Source organism: Halictus rubicundus, chromosome 15 (genome assembly GCF_050948215.1).
Source record: "Halictus rubicundus isolate RS-2024b chromosome 15, iyHalRubi1_principal, whole genome shotgun sequence".
NCBI classification, from domain to species: domain Eukaryota; kingdom Metazoa; phylum Arthropoda; class Insecta; order Hymenoptera; family Halictidae; genus Halictus; species Halictus rubicundus.
Window position 1 is genome coordinate 9,959,443 of NC_135163.1, and position 14,583 is coordinate 9,974,025.

The window sequence follows — 14,583 nt, forward strand, 5'->3', positions numbered from 1 at the left end:
CCTTCTTTTCGCTGCTGGATCAAGCCGACCTCCTGCGACAGTGTCCATTCTGATCCAGGGGGCCAGCTGCACAAATTGCAGGATTTTTAAATAATCCCATTTTCGAACGTTTACGCGGTTCTTTTACTTTTTCCTCTCTTTTGTTTTTATACGTAGCTTTGCTGGATCAGAACTATTTTTATTCGGTAACTCGGGAAGTACGGAACGAGCAATATTTTTTTGATCGATGGTCGTTTCATCGATAACGAAGCGACGATGGCTTCCCCGAAATCGAGCGGAGCCGATCGTCAGAACGAAAGCTCTTCTCTCTTATCGACACCGTTTCACGAACAGGGCAATAATTATCATATAAATTCCGGCAGGTTCGGTCACCCGAGAACCACGTGTAGCCGTTTCATGCTTTCGCTCAGATTTCGTTTATAACCGTTCGGTTCAACGGTCCTTAAAATCTCTCTCGATCGAATTGATCTATGTATTCGCTCGTTCACCCGCTTTCGAATATTCTACGAGGTTTCGGCTGTTTTTCGAAGAGATCTGACGTCAAACGTCACAATAGCTGTCCACCCTCAAGACTTGTTCCCCCTCTCTAACTTCCCCTTCTACCGCGCAATTCCCCCACGCTTCGGTCACGTGACGCGTTTCCCCTCGATTCGTGCTCCCTCCGTGCTTCGATGTTCCAAAATGCAACCAAATTACAATGTATCTGTACCATTCGTCGGATTTGGAAATTTCGGAGCACGTCGGTGAGATCATATCGACAGCAGGCCATGTTTTTGCCGAGAGCGTAGTCTCGAATGAAATTTTTTCTTCGGGTCGTGATACTTAAGCGCCACTTGACGATATTGTATGGTCTTCGCTGGGATCGGAGAGCAGCGACCATTATTTGTCGCGTTATTTGCTTTAATCACGGCCGTCCGTTGTAATTATAGGTTTCTCGATGCTCGAATAGGTTCCGCCGCACGAATTAATTTAACGCGGCCGCGTCGGGCCATTCGCGTGTACCGAAAGGCTCGATTAAAATTAATAACCGATAATCACACGACGTGCTCGGTCCTCTGCGAGCGCTCGTACAAGGCTGTTTGTTTCGCCCGCGCTAAATGAAGATTCGAGGCCTCGTTCGAGTCTCCTTCAATCTTGATAATTGCATCCCTTTCGACGATGATGAATTTCTTCGTGTTCCTGGCTCGGTTCCCGCGGAGCTCGCTGAAATAGTACGTTCAACAGTGATTAGTAAGTAATCCTATTTACGCGGCCTATAGCTTTGTCGTTTCAACGAGCTTTAATATGAAATTTTGGGAAATCATTCTTAAGATTCAATACTTCAAGAAAGAAAAATACTATTTAAAAAATAGAATCTACAATTCCAGTTAAGAAAATAGAATCCCCTCTCCCTTGAATTTCCAAGGTTTTCGGGGTAAAGAGACTTCTTCGGGGTAATTAATTAAGCTAGACGGTCCGGTCGCCGGGCGAGAAACGGTGCAGCAGGTTCGCAAATCAGCTTCCAGTTACCGTGCTGGATCTTTTTTCGAAAAAGTTGAACGCGAGTCACCACCGTCGGTGGTTTTCGGGGCAGCGACGTCGAAGACACGGAACGCTGTCAGATGAAATCAATACTTTATGACTGCGGGCCATGTTCCTGTCACGCGAGCTGCAATTCGCATTTTATGACGGGAGCAATCGAACATTAAGCTATGCCCACAGCGAACTACACTCCTCAACAACCGAGCAACCATCGGATGTTGCGTGTATCTTGGAAACGTCGCCGCTTTTACCGAATAAGAGAAGAAGAGGGCCAACAAGAGGCAGCAAAAAGTCGCTCGATCTTGCTTCAGTGTGGGCACACCTTTAGGTCGCCAAGACGAAACACGATCGAGTTACAGGAAGGAATCCTTATAATTATTGTATTCGCGACATATGCCGCACATTCTCTGACTTATCGATCAGGGTTGAGCATTGCGAAGTACTGTTAGCGTAGCGAAATAAACCGAAAAAGAAAAGAGGTCGTCAGGGTAGTTTGGCGAACGTAAAAGTTTCTAGAGCTCGCTGAACGGGCCAGCACCTTTTTTCTCGCCTCATTCGCGAGAACCGTCAGTCACATAAATGAACGTCGAACGTATTTCGAGGCGTTACTTCCGCGTCTATTAATGCCAGATAATGCTTTCGTTTCACGACCATAAAATACCGTTTCAACACAGTCGGAGTAGATATAAAATTCGGTGGGGTCCACGCGATTTCAGGTCAGTCGCCTTTCATATTAGCTGTTGGCTCTCCGAAAAACGTTGTCGGTCCTCGGGTTCGGTGATCCGCGGACGATTGGCGAATTCTTTGATCCGTCATGTGCGCATGAATTCGAGAATGCATAATGTCTGCCTCGCGAGAGCGAAACGGTGCGCGGCAGTCGCGTCGGCTCGCTTTCGAGGGTTTCCGCGAATGATTTCACGGTCCTGTGGCGAACTTGATCCTTGTAATTACACGGTGCCTGTTATCTGGCCCCGGTGTCTCGTCTCGCATCTCCCGATGTTATTGCCGAGCACGTACTTCGCGACGCGGCGACTGTTAATCGAAGATTTGCATAAAAACCTCCTTCCTTCCTTCCCCTCGTCCAGTTCTCCCGGATCGCTGATATCGGCCGTTGCATTTCATCCGTTAACATTCTCGATGGCCCGGAGATACCGCGGAGTCGTTTTTACTGCGGAGATCATGCTCCTTTTCAACGCGACCGCTATTTTCACCGAAAACCCGCGTCACCCACGCTAAATTACCTCCCACGGCGTTGCCGAATCGTCTGCAATTTTTTACGGCAATTGCAACGGAGCCTCGAGAGAATTTACACGCAGCACGAACTGCGATCGCGTTAATCGAACCCCGCCCTAACGACAACTGTAGTTACGGTGTTTCATTAAATGCAACGCGCCTCCTTCGTGATATACGGAAACCATTTTAACTAACTTTATGGGTTCCATAAATATCGATCATTCTTTCCGTGCGAAATCTCGAGGTTTCGTACGAGTGTGGAGAGCACGAATCGAGGGGATAAAGTTATGTCACGAGTGGGGGCACAAGTCTTGATCCGGCATTAAGTCGTGACCAAAGTGATCTGCCTTTTTCTTTGCCTTTTTCATTACCCGATGCCTACAACCAACAGACGTTCGTCGTAAATTATTCAACAGTTGAAACATCGCATTTTGCAACTTGGTTGAATCCTCCAGTTTTGGTTATCAGTTCTAACGTATCTCCTGCAACCTGCAGTCTTTTTGCAAACGTTCCATCCGAACAGGCTAATTGGTTCGATCCAACCGATAGACCGAAGGACTGTTCCCATAAGTGGGAGGACCGGTGAAAGAACGTTGAGATTTCGAAAAGGCAATACTTCGAGAGCAGCATCAACATAAATTCTATCTCCTGCCGCGTAAGATCTGATACTTTCCGGATAGTCCTATTTAGAATGCGATAAGGACAGTCGCTGCTCGGAACCCGAGTTACCAACAAAGGACAAAACATTGGTTTGCCATTGCTACCGAGTCGCAGCGTGGCCAGTGTGTGCTGTTTTATTTACGAGCCTCGCGGGGAACGTTGACGTTCGCCGTTAGAGATAGCGATTCGAAGAGAGCTCGTCCATTTCGAAGCATCCGGACGATCTCACGCGGCCCGGGAACACGCTCGGCGATGCGTGCGGTATATCCCACGCAAATGAACATTAACACGCCGCTTATGCTAAATTGATGATCGGTTAGAGCTCTCGGCGCACGTGATTCCGAGCGTAAGCTGCGCTTAGGGTAATCCCTGCACGAGACCGCGCGCGTTTTCACGTTCCGCGATTAACCCGAGACCCGCTCTTCCCGACCACAATGGGTCAGGAGCTTCGAAAAATTGGCCACAAGTTACCATTTTATTCGACACTTCTGAAACTTGCTAGCCAGAGCAGCTGAACTGAAAATCGCACGTTCGGCTTGTCCCAGGAGATTTTTGACCGGCGCAAGAAGAATTTTGTCGAGGTGACAAAAGGTGCCGAATGGCCACCAATTGGAGTCCGTAAATCACGGGCAGCGTCGCTCTCGAATCGACATAAGCGACGGCTGTTACCGCCTCGCGGGATGAATGCGACTCACGGTCCCCGCGTAATTTGCTCGCTCGTTAGCGGGTGGCGAACCGTGATTTATAATGCTCGCCGACGTTGGGGCCGACTTCGCCGGAGTCCGGGCATGTTTACACGCCCATCTCGTTGCTGAAATTCTACTTAAGATAATAATCGTTCTTTCTGCAGCCGGCCCGAAGCCACCGATTACTCTTGACACATTCGCCGTGGCGGTGCTCACCGCCTCCAACCAAATTGCTTCAAATTGCTTGTAACGAGAGAAATTCCGTTCAATAAACGATTCCTCATCGAGGTGAGAGCATAGGTGGCAAATTGTGTTACGGAGAGATACCAGAAAAATTTAATTGTAACGGAGACTGTTGTAACTGGACTGCGGATCTTCGAAAAATTAAATGGAAAAGCGTCATTCGAGTGTTTCGTTGGGAGAATGTGAGGAGAGGTTAATTAGTTTTGCCCTGTGACCGCCACATCGATGAGGTTAAATGACGTTTGTGGGTTTTTTGAGCAAAGGTTGATTGGACGCGCGTCACCTATTAACCCTCGGACAGCGGACCGCTCTTACAACTACAATAATTGATGATGTTTAGGATTATTGGCATTAATGTATGTGTATTTCTTATAGCTAGAAAGTTCGAGATTAACGGTATCATCGCAACTTTCACTTCAATCATAACTTTCTTGCTATATTTTAAGGAAAGAATAATGCTTTTACCATTTCTTTAGATCCATACTACGTTTTCTTATTAATATCTCAGAGCTATCCAAATTTTTACTGTTTTCTTATTGCAACTCCTTCCATGTTGGAATCCAACGAAAAGAACAGCGACCACAGGGAAACGGCCCTTCGTCGCCTCTGCGTTATTGTAGCCTGTTCGACGTTGGAATCCAAGGAAAAGGGCGCATCTACCACGGGAAAATGGCCCTTTGTCGGTGCTCGAAGGGAGCGGTGAATCCCAGTTCGTCGACGTGTTATCTGGTCTTCGATCGAGCATAGGAATTCGACTCGTAAATCGGGACGCTTCGTGAGTTTCGATCCGCGGCGAAACCCGTTGGCCTCTGCTCGTGAGAACATAACGGCGGAAAGACAAAAAAGATCCCCCACCGCCCCCTGGATTGCCAATTTTTCCCCGGGATCGTCTATAAATATTTATAGTTAGCGTTCGCATGGTTTTCCACTCGCGGCGTACGGAACAACGATCGTTCGCTGATCGTATAATTCTCCCGTTAAGCTAAGAATAAAATAAATCCTTTACGAATTCTCGTACGAGCAACATTCGTACTGAATTTTTATTCCGTAACATTTATACGACCGTAAAACTAGTGGCAGGAGTGGTGGATTAATAAACGACGCACAGTTACATAAACGCCTATGAATATTCAGTGTGCTGGATCGATTTTTTGAGATGTGCAAAAAAGTCCAATTCAGCTGACATTCTTCTCACGAGAATTAACAAATTGCGTGGACGAAGGAGGAAAGTCTCCCGAGATTCGGAGATCGAGAGTACGATACAGAACGATTTCCTGGTGTCGGGAGATCGTTGACTTTCGCCCGGTTGAAATGAAACTGCCAGGTTTCCGCACACTTCGGCAGCCGGCAAATTTGCACAGCCGAGCAAACTGGCTGCTTCCCGGAGAAAGGAGAGACTGTCGTGCCGAGCGTGCAACGGGTCCAGGGAGCAGAAGGCGGTGGTTTACGACGGAGCAAACGGAGTCGCGCGCTATTTGTATCGGAAGTTCGGGAAACGGGACGAAGCTTGGCCGATGTTATGTGTTTCACGGCAAACATCTGTCCCCGGTCAGAAGTATTTTCTCTTTCGCACGCGTACGGAGATTCGACGGTCCGTAACGCGGATGTTGGCCGAGCATCGGTCGAAACGCTTCCGGAGAACTCGACTCGCGACGCGCATCGAACGTCCTCAAACTCTAAACTTCTCACTTTGCGTTTCGAAAGCGATATCTAAAAGAATTTCAGGTAACATTGAACGCGAGCAGGCAACTAGTGAAAGGGACCTGTGCGATGAGTAAACAAACGTGGGGATACAGGGAACTAGAAAGATAGAAGAATTTGAGAATGTTAGCTGTTGTTAGCAAAAATGAATCGTTCTTCTGATGTTTTTGTCATAATTGCAGAAAATCCACTGTCCACCTATAACCGATCGGGAATATTTTTACTCTGCGCACAGATGAACGCTCCACCGACGATTTTAATTAGCCGATTGTAATTATGTTAATCGAATGTGGTACACGCCAGCCGCACACTTGTTAATTTGGGTTATGCAGCCCGTTCCTGGAGCTGCACCTTGAGAAATCAAGAAAGGTGCAAACCAACACCCGAAAGCACACTGACCAGATAAATTGCACCGTCACGATCAAACGATTCATAATGCTAATGGATTCGATAAAGGTACTGCTCTTTATCTGTCGCGGCGATGTTCACTTTCGAGTAAAAAAACGATTTTAAGGAGCTCATTAACGGAGCAGTGACGAAAAAGTTGGTCAAACCAGTGGTCCAGATAACATGATACCCGAGTTCGACTGTGAGATCCAGTATCCGATTTGGTTTCTTCATACAACGGGTTGAGTCACCGACGAATATCACGCTCCGTGTCTTCTGCATAATTATTGAAATGTCCTGACTAATAAAGTCGCGAACGAAGGGGAGGAGCTTCTTTTACGACGATGGTCACGCCGATAACGCGAAACGGGTCGATAACGAAGTACAATTTATTCGATTTTCTGCCTTTTCGGTGGAAAATGGCTGTCTTCTCTCGGTCTCTCGTTTCGAATGCTGTCTTTTCTTTTACCAATCTTTTCTCGCGTTTTGCAGAAATATTTACCGGCATTCGAGGTACAATATCGAAGTGAATATTCGAAAATTCAAAACCGGAATGCCTCCTTAACGGTGGATCGCGATCCAATCTGTAGTCGGATCAAACAAATGCTGTGCACTACGACAGCGAAGGACCACTTCCTCCGTGTTCTCGAGAGAGAAATATTCGTTCTCGATCTTGGTAAAGCAAGCGATGCATGTTCAAGTAATCCGAACGGCGTGTCAACGGGGCCGTAACAATAAATATTTCCAAGTCGAGTCCATGGACCGGTCGAACTTTTCCGGTCGACCCTCCTAAGTCAGCTGTTTGTATCATGGACGCGACACTCTTTTCCGACAGCTTGTACTAATCTGAAAAGATGCCTGAACGCGATAACCCTTGCGCAGCCGGGCAGACAAACGGACAGGCCGCTGACCGCATCAGTGTTCGGATAATGGAACGGTCAGGTGCTAGATGATCTGTACTGGTTATTAGTCGGGTAATGGAGAATTGAGAAGTGTGTCAAATTCTTTTCAATTTTTTGAAGAACGCCTCGGGACACGTTGTCGTCGAAAATTGAGAAACTAAGGAAGAACGTGGCTCCAGGAAGATGGAAGCTACACCGCTACAAGCCCACGTAATTTTATAGTATTATTTAACATGGTCCCGCGGACGTAATTTCGATAAGATGCTGGTCGCAAAAACTGACGGATCGAGTAGCCTCCTGGGAACGGTATTTCAATAATAATAATAATCATCGTCGCGCACGTAGTCGTTAAAAATGTCAAAGAAAACACAAAGGTGCAATGTTTGCACTTGTAAGCTATGGTTTCGGGTTACGGGAGTAATGACGGTGCGGCCATGCGAGATTTTCGATACGATCATGGTAATTTTCCTGATACTTTATTCTCTCTGCATAGCCTAATAATAAATCGGCGGTTTTACGAGAGACAAAGAAGCTGATTTAACTTTATTTTACCCGCGCGACGGACGAGTTTCGGGAAGAGAAACCGGCAACGCAAACACAGGGAGTCTCCGAAACGATAAATCGATCTGTACCATCGATAACCGCGGACAGGTAGATATATTAAACTGTCCAACCTCCGAAAGAGAAACGTAAATACGTTGTATTTTTCGTATCTGCCCGAAGTGCCATAAATTCCCGCGAATAGGACCGACCACGTCAATTACATCTCCATAATCACGAAAAGAAGAAGCAACAACGACGGATCATGGTGTTTCCATGTTTCGGAGATGTGTCCGCCTATAATGAACGCGCGGCAGTTCGGTGGAAATATCGATACGCATTACACGCAGCGAAAATGTCGTAACAGAGAGTTTTATTGGACAACGAATCCGTCGAACGAGGGCCTCGCCTCGCGTTAGATTAAGTTATCCGGGCTCAGCTCGGGTTCGTTTATGGTGAATAGCTATTCCTAAACATGCGAATGTGTTTTTCGGGAACAGTCGTTCTAGCGAGTGAAATTTATGCTCGGAACGGTACCGGGGAACGATACCTATGTATCCAGAAGTACGCCGGCATGACAAATGCGTCTCGTTTTCGACGGGGGTATGAATATTCAAATCGAACGGGATAACAGATTTCACGGCCGACGTTTTCTAACGTGTCCGACGTGTCGCAATCGCGAGGAAGAACGTGGATCCGTAAACGATCCAGCCACCGAAGTGCCCTCGATCTCGAGACGGGACCATCGCGGGTCCCGCTTCGCAAACTCCTGTTTTCATTACAGGGATTATTTTTTAGAAATCTTTGTATGGAATACTGCTCGAAAATAGTGTTATGTGTATGTATAGAAGCCCTCAAAGTGGTTAAAGAGAATTTAAAGAGCGTTTCCATTATCAGCAGCCATTAAAAGTCGCTTAATTTAACGACGATATACATTATTGTATTCTAGGAACTCTCCTCTATTCATCAAGACTAAATTTAATCCCCTTACAGTTTCACATCAACGCGTACTAACTTAAAACAAAGATATACAGAAGAAGGATCTACGTTGCATGTATCACGTGGGCCCTTGTTCGAGATTTCCATTCAATTGAACGCAATTAATAAAATTCTCATTCGATACGTGCTAATTCAATGAACCCAGCGCAGGAAGCTCGCGTGTTCCCTCGATCGCGATCAGTACGTTATAATTGCCCGATGGAGGGAGATCAATTATCGAGTTTCGATCGTTCACGAATAAAGCTTAAGCGATCGGAAGGGCTGGATGAGACCGGCGCTTAACGCGTATTTAATGAAAGACCGCGTCTCTCGTGATTACGTCTGCCTTGATGCGACGGCAGTGGCGCGTCCGCGGGATATCAAATTACGGACGTAATTATTAGTTGATTGTAATGCGAACCGAGCTCCGTGGGCTCTCGGGTAAGCAAGAACGACGGTTTGATCGCCGATACGCTTCCACGTTCCGGTTACCGGCACGCATTCTCATCGAGCCGGGTCTCTTATCCTCGAGAATTAAGTCAACTCGCCTCGCTGTCGGTGACCGGAGTGTTCGGCTGTTCTATAGGCGTGCATCATGCGTCGTTAACTCTTCTTTACGATATCGGTCCCGTTTAAAGTGCGTCGCAGGAATTAAGATGGATCTTCTCCTCGCTGAATCGACTCGCCGGTCGGCGATGATCGATCTTCCCGCTCTTGTTTCGAGTCCTTCTTCGCCGTACATGGAGAGCACGCTCTTCGTAACCCGATCAGCTGACCTACACGGAAAGCAAAACTGTAAGACATACGGGGTGTCCCAAAAATGTTGTACCTCCTTGATAATGTTCCAGCTTTGAAGGGGACAGCACGCATCGAGGCAGAGATGACGCGAGCCGAACAGTCGACAGATTCAAAGTCAAAGATATATTCCATATTGTCGAGCAGTTCGTGACGGCGATGCAATCTCCGCCAGTTGCCGTCCACCTTGACACAGAACGCGACATTCCGCTTTGCAATCGGTCACGTACCATCTCGTGACTCGATTTTGCTCTTCGTCTGCGATCCCTCCTCTTCCACTACCTCGAATTGTAAACCGGAAACGGTGCACGCTTCCCGCAAGGCTAAACGGACTCCTGCGAGTCCTGCGCCTATGGCGGAGTCATTTCCGACTGACTCCGATATTTCAATTTTTAGTTTTCTTTCGATATGTAGAAGCGATGAAGAAGCCTTGACCAATTAACGCTTACTATTCGAATAGAATAAACTCGTTTGCAACGCGAGAAAATGTCTGGGACATTGTTTCTTCGGCGAACGGTGCATGAAAGTGCACGATTTCATGGGTTTGATTTTAAATTGAATGGTTCCGGGCAGAGAGGGTTTAAGGAGCCGGTCCGATTGCCATTAATCACGATGGAACCGCGGCAACTGTAATTCATCAACGGAGGAACCGACAAGGAACAACTTCGCGTAATTTTAAAAGCAAACACCGCTACCCTGCACGAAACGCACACATCGCAAAGTCAGTAGAGATTACTCATGTGTGGCGAATGCGTTACGCAATAAATAAACACTCGTGATCAGAAATAATTTACACGAATGATCGTCCCTCGATCAAGATCGTGAAAGTCGTAAATTACGCCGCACGATGTACCGTTACTTACGCGCAAGCAATTATCAAAAATCTGTCAAATAAACGTGCCAGGGATAACAGTACCCCGGGCCGCACGTTCTCCGAAATAAACGAACAATTAAATTCGAAGTGTTTCGCCCGGTTTCGTTTCGAGTGGAAGAAACAATTGCTGACGCCTCCTCGATTTTTGCGTCACTTCAAACGCGTGCTTTAATGACATTGCTGCACCGCGAGAATGCAAGCGCGCACTCGTAAACACCTTGTTGTGCGAACAGCACCGCAATTTCACGGCCGTTATACAGGTGTCCGCCACGGTTCGATTTAAGCGCAACTCAATTAAATTATTACGACATCGGCAACCGTTGAACAGGTTTCGCGTAAACACCGGCACATGAATTCTTGTTACAAGTTACTCGATTCACTGTGGAAACACACTTTCGGGACAGTCGGATGAAATTTTCAAGAAGATCGGGAACACAGAATCTCCCATGATTTTCTCGTGCCCGGTGGCAAAACGGCGAGAAAAGGAATTCATTCGGGAATAATTTTTTGAAAGTTCGAAGCCACAGAGTAACCACCTTAACGAGCATTTCGCCGAGACCGTTAGCAATTCGGTTTGCGCAAATAACATATGGCCGTACGGACGCCTCGAAAATTGCGATTCATTTATCACGCGTGCCCGCGGTCGCGTTTCCCGCGAGGGATCGCGCGGAATTTCGCAGAATATGTCAGTCCGGGCAAGAAGGCCGAGATAATGCGAATCCGGGGCACGTAAAACATCGCGCGGAGACCCGTGTCGTCTCTCCTTCCCGCTTTTTCTCATCTCGGAGTTGTATCAGCAACGGTTAACGAGTCATTAAGAGTCATAAGCCTTAAAGGATTCCTTCCGCTCCGCGAATCCTCGCGGTCCACGAATTCCGCGCGCGCGCGCTCGCGTTCGAAACTCCAACCCCCGATCCTCGGTGTATTTTATACGATCGAATAACAGGTTCGCTCGATCCCTTCGATCGATCTCGTTTCGTCGGTGGCTTCTTGCCTCGTTCTTTGCCGACCACCGCAAAACCGTGGGTCCACCGCGTCGGAAATAATCGTTTCGGCGGAAATCTCGAAATGTATAATTTCCGTACCGAGACGAAATTACCACCGAAGTACGGCTGGCCAGGTATTCATTACATCGAATATTCTCAATTTGCGCGTCCCGTAACGGCCGGGCGTCTTTTATCAACGGAAAGAATATCAAATGATTATCCGCCGGTGAAATTAGTCCGGCGAATAACTGTATTCGGCCACGGTGCAGCGGCGTCGCCGGAAACTGCGTTCTTTCTCGGAAGATCTTTCCTTCCCTTTAATGTCCCCCCTTCATTTTCGTAAGTGCACTCTCCGATCTATAGTCACCGGCACCGGCAATCTCGGCGAACCTGCATTTACCGAGTATTTCAATCGTACCAATCGAATCTCTTACAATGTCGGTAGCGTCATTCCTCTTACAAGTCCAATCCTAGTAATTGGATTGCAGATGTCCGTGCGAAATAAACATTTGAAAGTTGTAGAAAAGGTAGATCGAGTAGAAAACGCACAGAGCGGAAAAAATTGAAAATCGTCGACTTCAAGCAGCAGTTGCTTCTTAATAAATTAACGAACAACGAATACATCTTTGCCGGAGATTAAAGAACGTCTCGCGTGTACAGCGGAACGTTGACGTAGATATGCAAATCGTCCTGTCGATAGCGAGCAGCAAATCATCTCGGCGGAGAGGAATCTGTCGGCAGTTCGCGCGATGAATGAAAATCATATATATCAGATTTTTATCGACGTATGCTAATGCTGGAGTTTCGAGTTAAATCGACGGACGAGTCCGCTTGCGGCATACATACGTGTTTTCACGGGCGCCCTGAAACTCTAACGCAGCGCCGGGCTTCGGGATACGTGGTCCGGCTATAAACTTATTCCGCGTTAGCCAATGCTCGATACCCGAAGCCCGATCCATTTGGTCGTAAATTAGAAGTCCGTAGCTCGCTAATAATGCACTATAACCCATCTCCACCTATACGTGAAACCGGTTAAACCCCGGGCGTATTTCATCGCAGCGGCGTTCGCATTGGCGATTCATGCTTTCGAACGCAATAAAACCGGCGACAATGTGCGTAAATTGCCGACGTCTTTTCAATTCGGATACTCAATAAAATCTTCGAACGAGAACAAATTGTGGTTACGACGCTGTTTCGCTTATTCGTTGCTTTACGATCCTCGGAAGCACCTCCCGTTTGCGCGCCTCGCTCGACCGTGCGCAACTAGTCGCAAGTGTCGCGTACAGGATCGAACTACCGCTACGCATACCGGAAATCGATTCTGCGAGAAGATGGTACACAAATTAATTCTTACTTCACCCTCCACGGCCTGGAGCATTTTTATTCTTCACCGATAAAAGTCTGATTTCCGATTACAATAGGCGATTCCCATTAAAATGGGACGCGATGCACGCTTCCCCAGGCGGAACGGTCCCGTTCGACGCCTCGATCAAACGAGAGACTTTTCGAACGCGTGCCGGGAAATTACAGCGCGCGGCAGCGTGTCGGCGCAGCGCATGTTACTCGTCGACCGAAAAAAGAGAACCGCAAAGAATCCGCAAGGCTGCCGGTGCAACCCGGGCTGCGTTACACGCGGCAAGCTACGCGATACGAAGAGCCGAGCGTCGGGAAGGCATAAATTATGCGATCAAGGCATGTCGCGAGCGGCGCGGCGCGGCGTGCACCATGACGAGGACGCGACGAGTGTCGACGTTCTGCACAATCGAGCCGATGGCACGCGTAAGATAACGCGCTGTTATCGATGCCGAGGAGGAAGCAGAAGAGCCGAGAGCAACGAGAACCGGCTCGGAATATGCTCGCAACTTTTGTTCCGCGCGAGCGCGAGCACGAGCACGTGCCAGCGAACAAGCGGCTATGTCTCAATGCGAGACTCCGGAAAACGGACTTGGCCGGCTCTTCCGAGAAAGAGTTTCGCGGCGAAACCGCGTGTTACGCTGCACCTGCGAGAGATCGCGGAATCTCGAGATTCATCATTCTGTCTCGAGCCGGCGCGTACTCGAGTGAATTCTTAAACAGATGTCCCGTTTAGATGAATACCGTGTCGCCTTGATGTATGCAGATCCGCGGCGATACTTGTGACTTTGTTCTCGCTTCCGCGAGAAATCTAGAGCTCCGATTCCGATCCTAATTTATGGACAAATGCGCAGACCAATCTTTCTACGGCTCGAGTTCCTTAAAAATGTGAAATAGTGTTGCTATTATTCCTGCTGTGTCTCATGGAAAGACAAGTTTCCCTTTTCAGGCGAATGGAAGTAGATTACGAGACTTCCCGAAGAATAGAGTGGTAAAGCATTTCGAGTAATCGTCGAGAGCATGCGCTTCGTACGCTCGTTTATGGCCCGAAGTATCTCCGAATACCTTTGCCGGAGACTTCGATGCGCCGTTTGTTGTTGCGATCGGATCTAGATAGTTCACAGCGCGGTTCGAGAAAACCGAACTCTGCCGCATGCCTCGAGTTCACTCGGAGAAATGCGTGCATTCCTTCCGCCGATTAATCGGGCCATTTAATTTCCCAGAGTTTACATATCTACCGACGACCATTCGTGGGCTTCTGAAGCTTAACGATTGCTACTTCGGCTAATAAAACACTGACGCTTAGCTCGTACGCTACTTCAACAGTCCTGAAGTATCCAGGGTAGAGATAGGAGCGAAGAGATAATTTCGAACCTTTTTCGTAATATAACGCACTAATGTAAAACTTTTGCTATCGAGCCGGTGCAATGGTTGGAGTCTTCCAAGTAAATTCAAAGAATGTTTCGACAAACGATTTCCGATTGCTTGCACAAATTCGAAAGAATTCAGCCGCCACATCAGGCGACTGCGTGATTTACGACATGCATAAATTCGGAAGAACTCAAACGTCGCATCAGGTGATTTTGCATAATAACGCATGATTGTATGTACTCAGCAAACGCAATCAAGGAAGTCGTATACTCTTTGATTTGGTAGTTTCCCTTCGTTTGGCTTACTCGTTAAACTTGGTCTTGTTAGGCGATCATCTGTTTAATCGCTTCGTA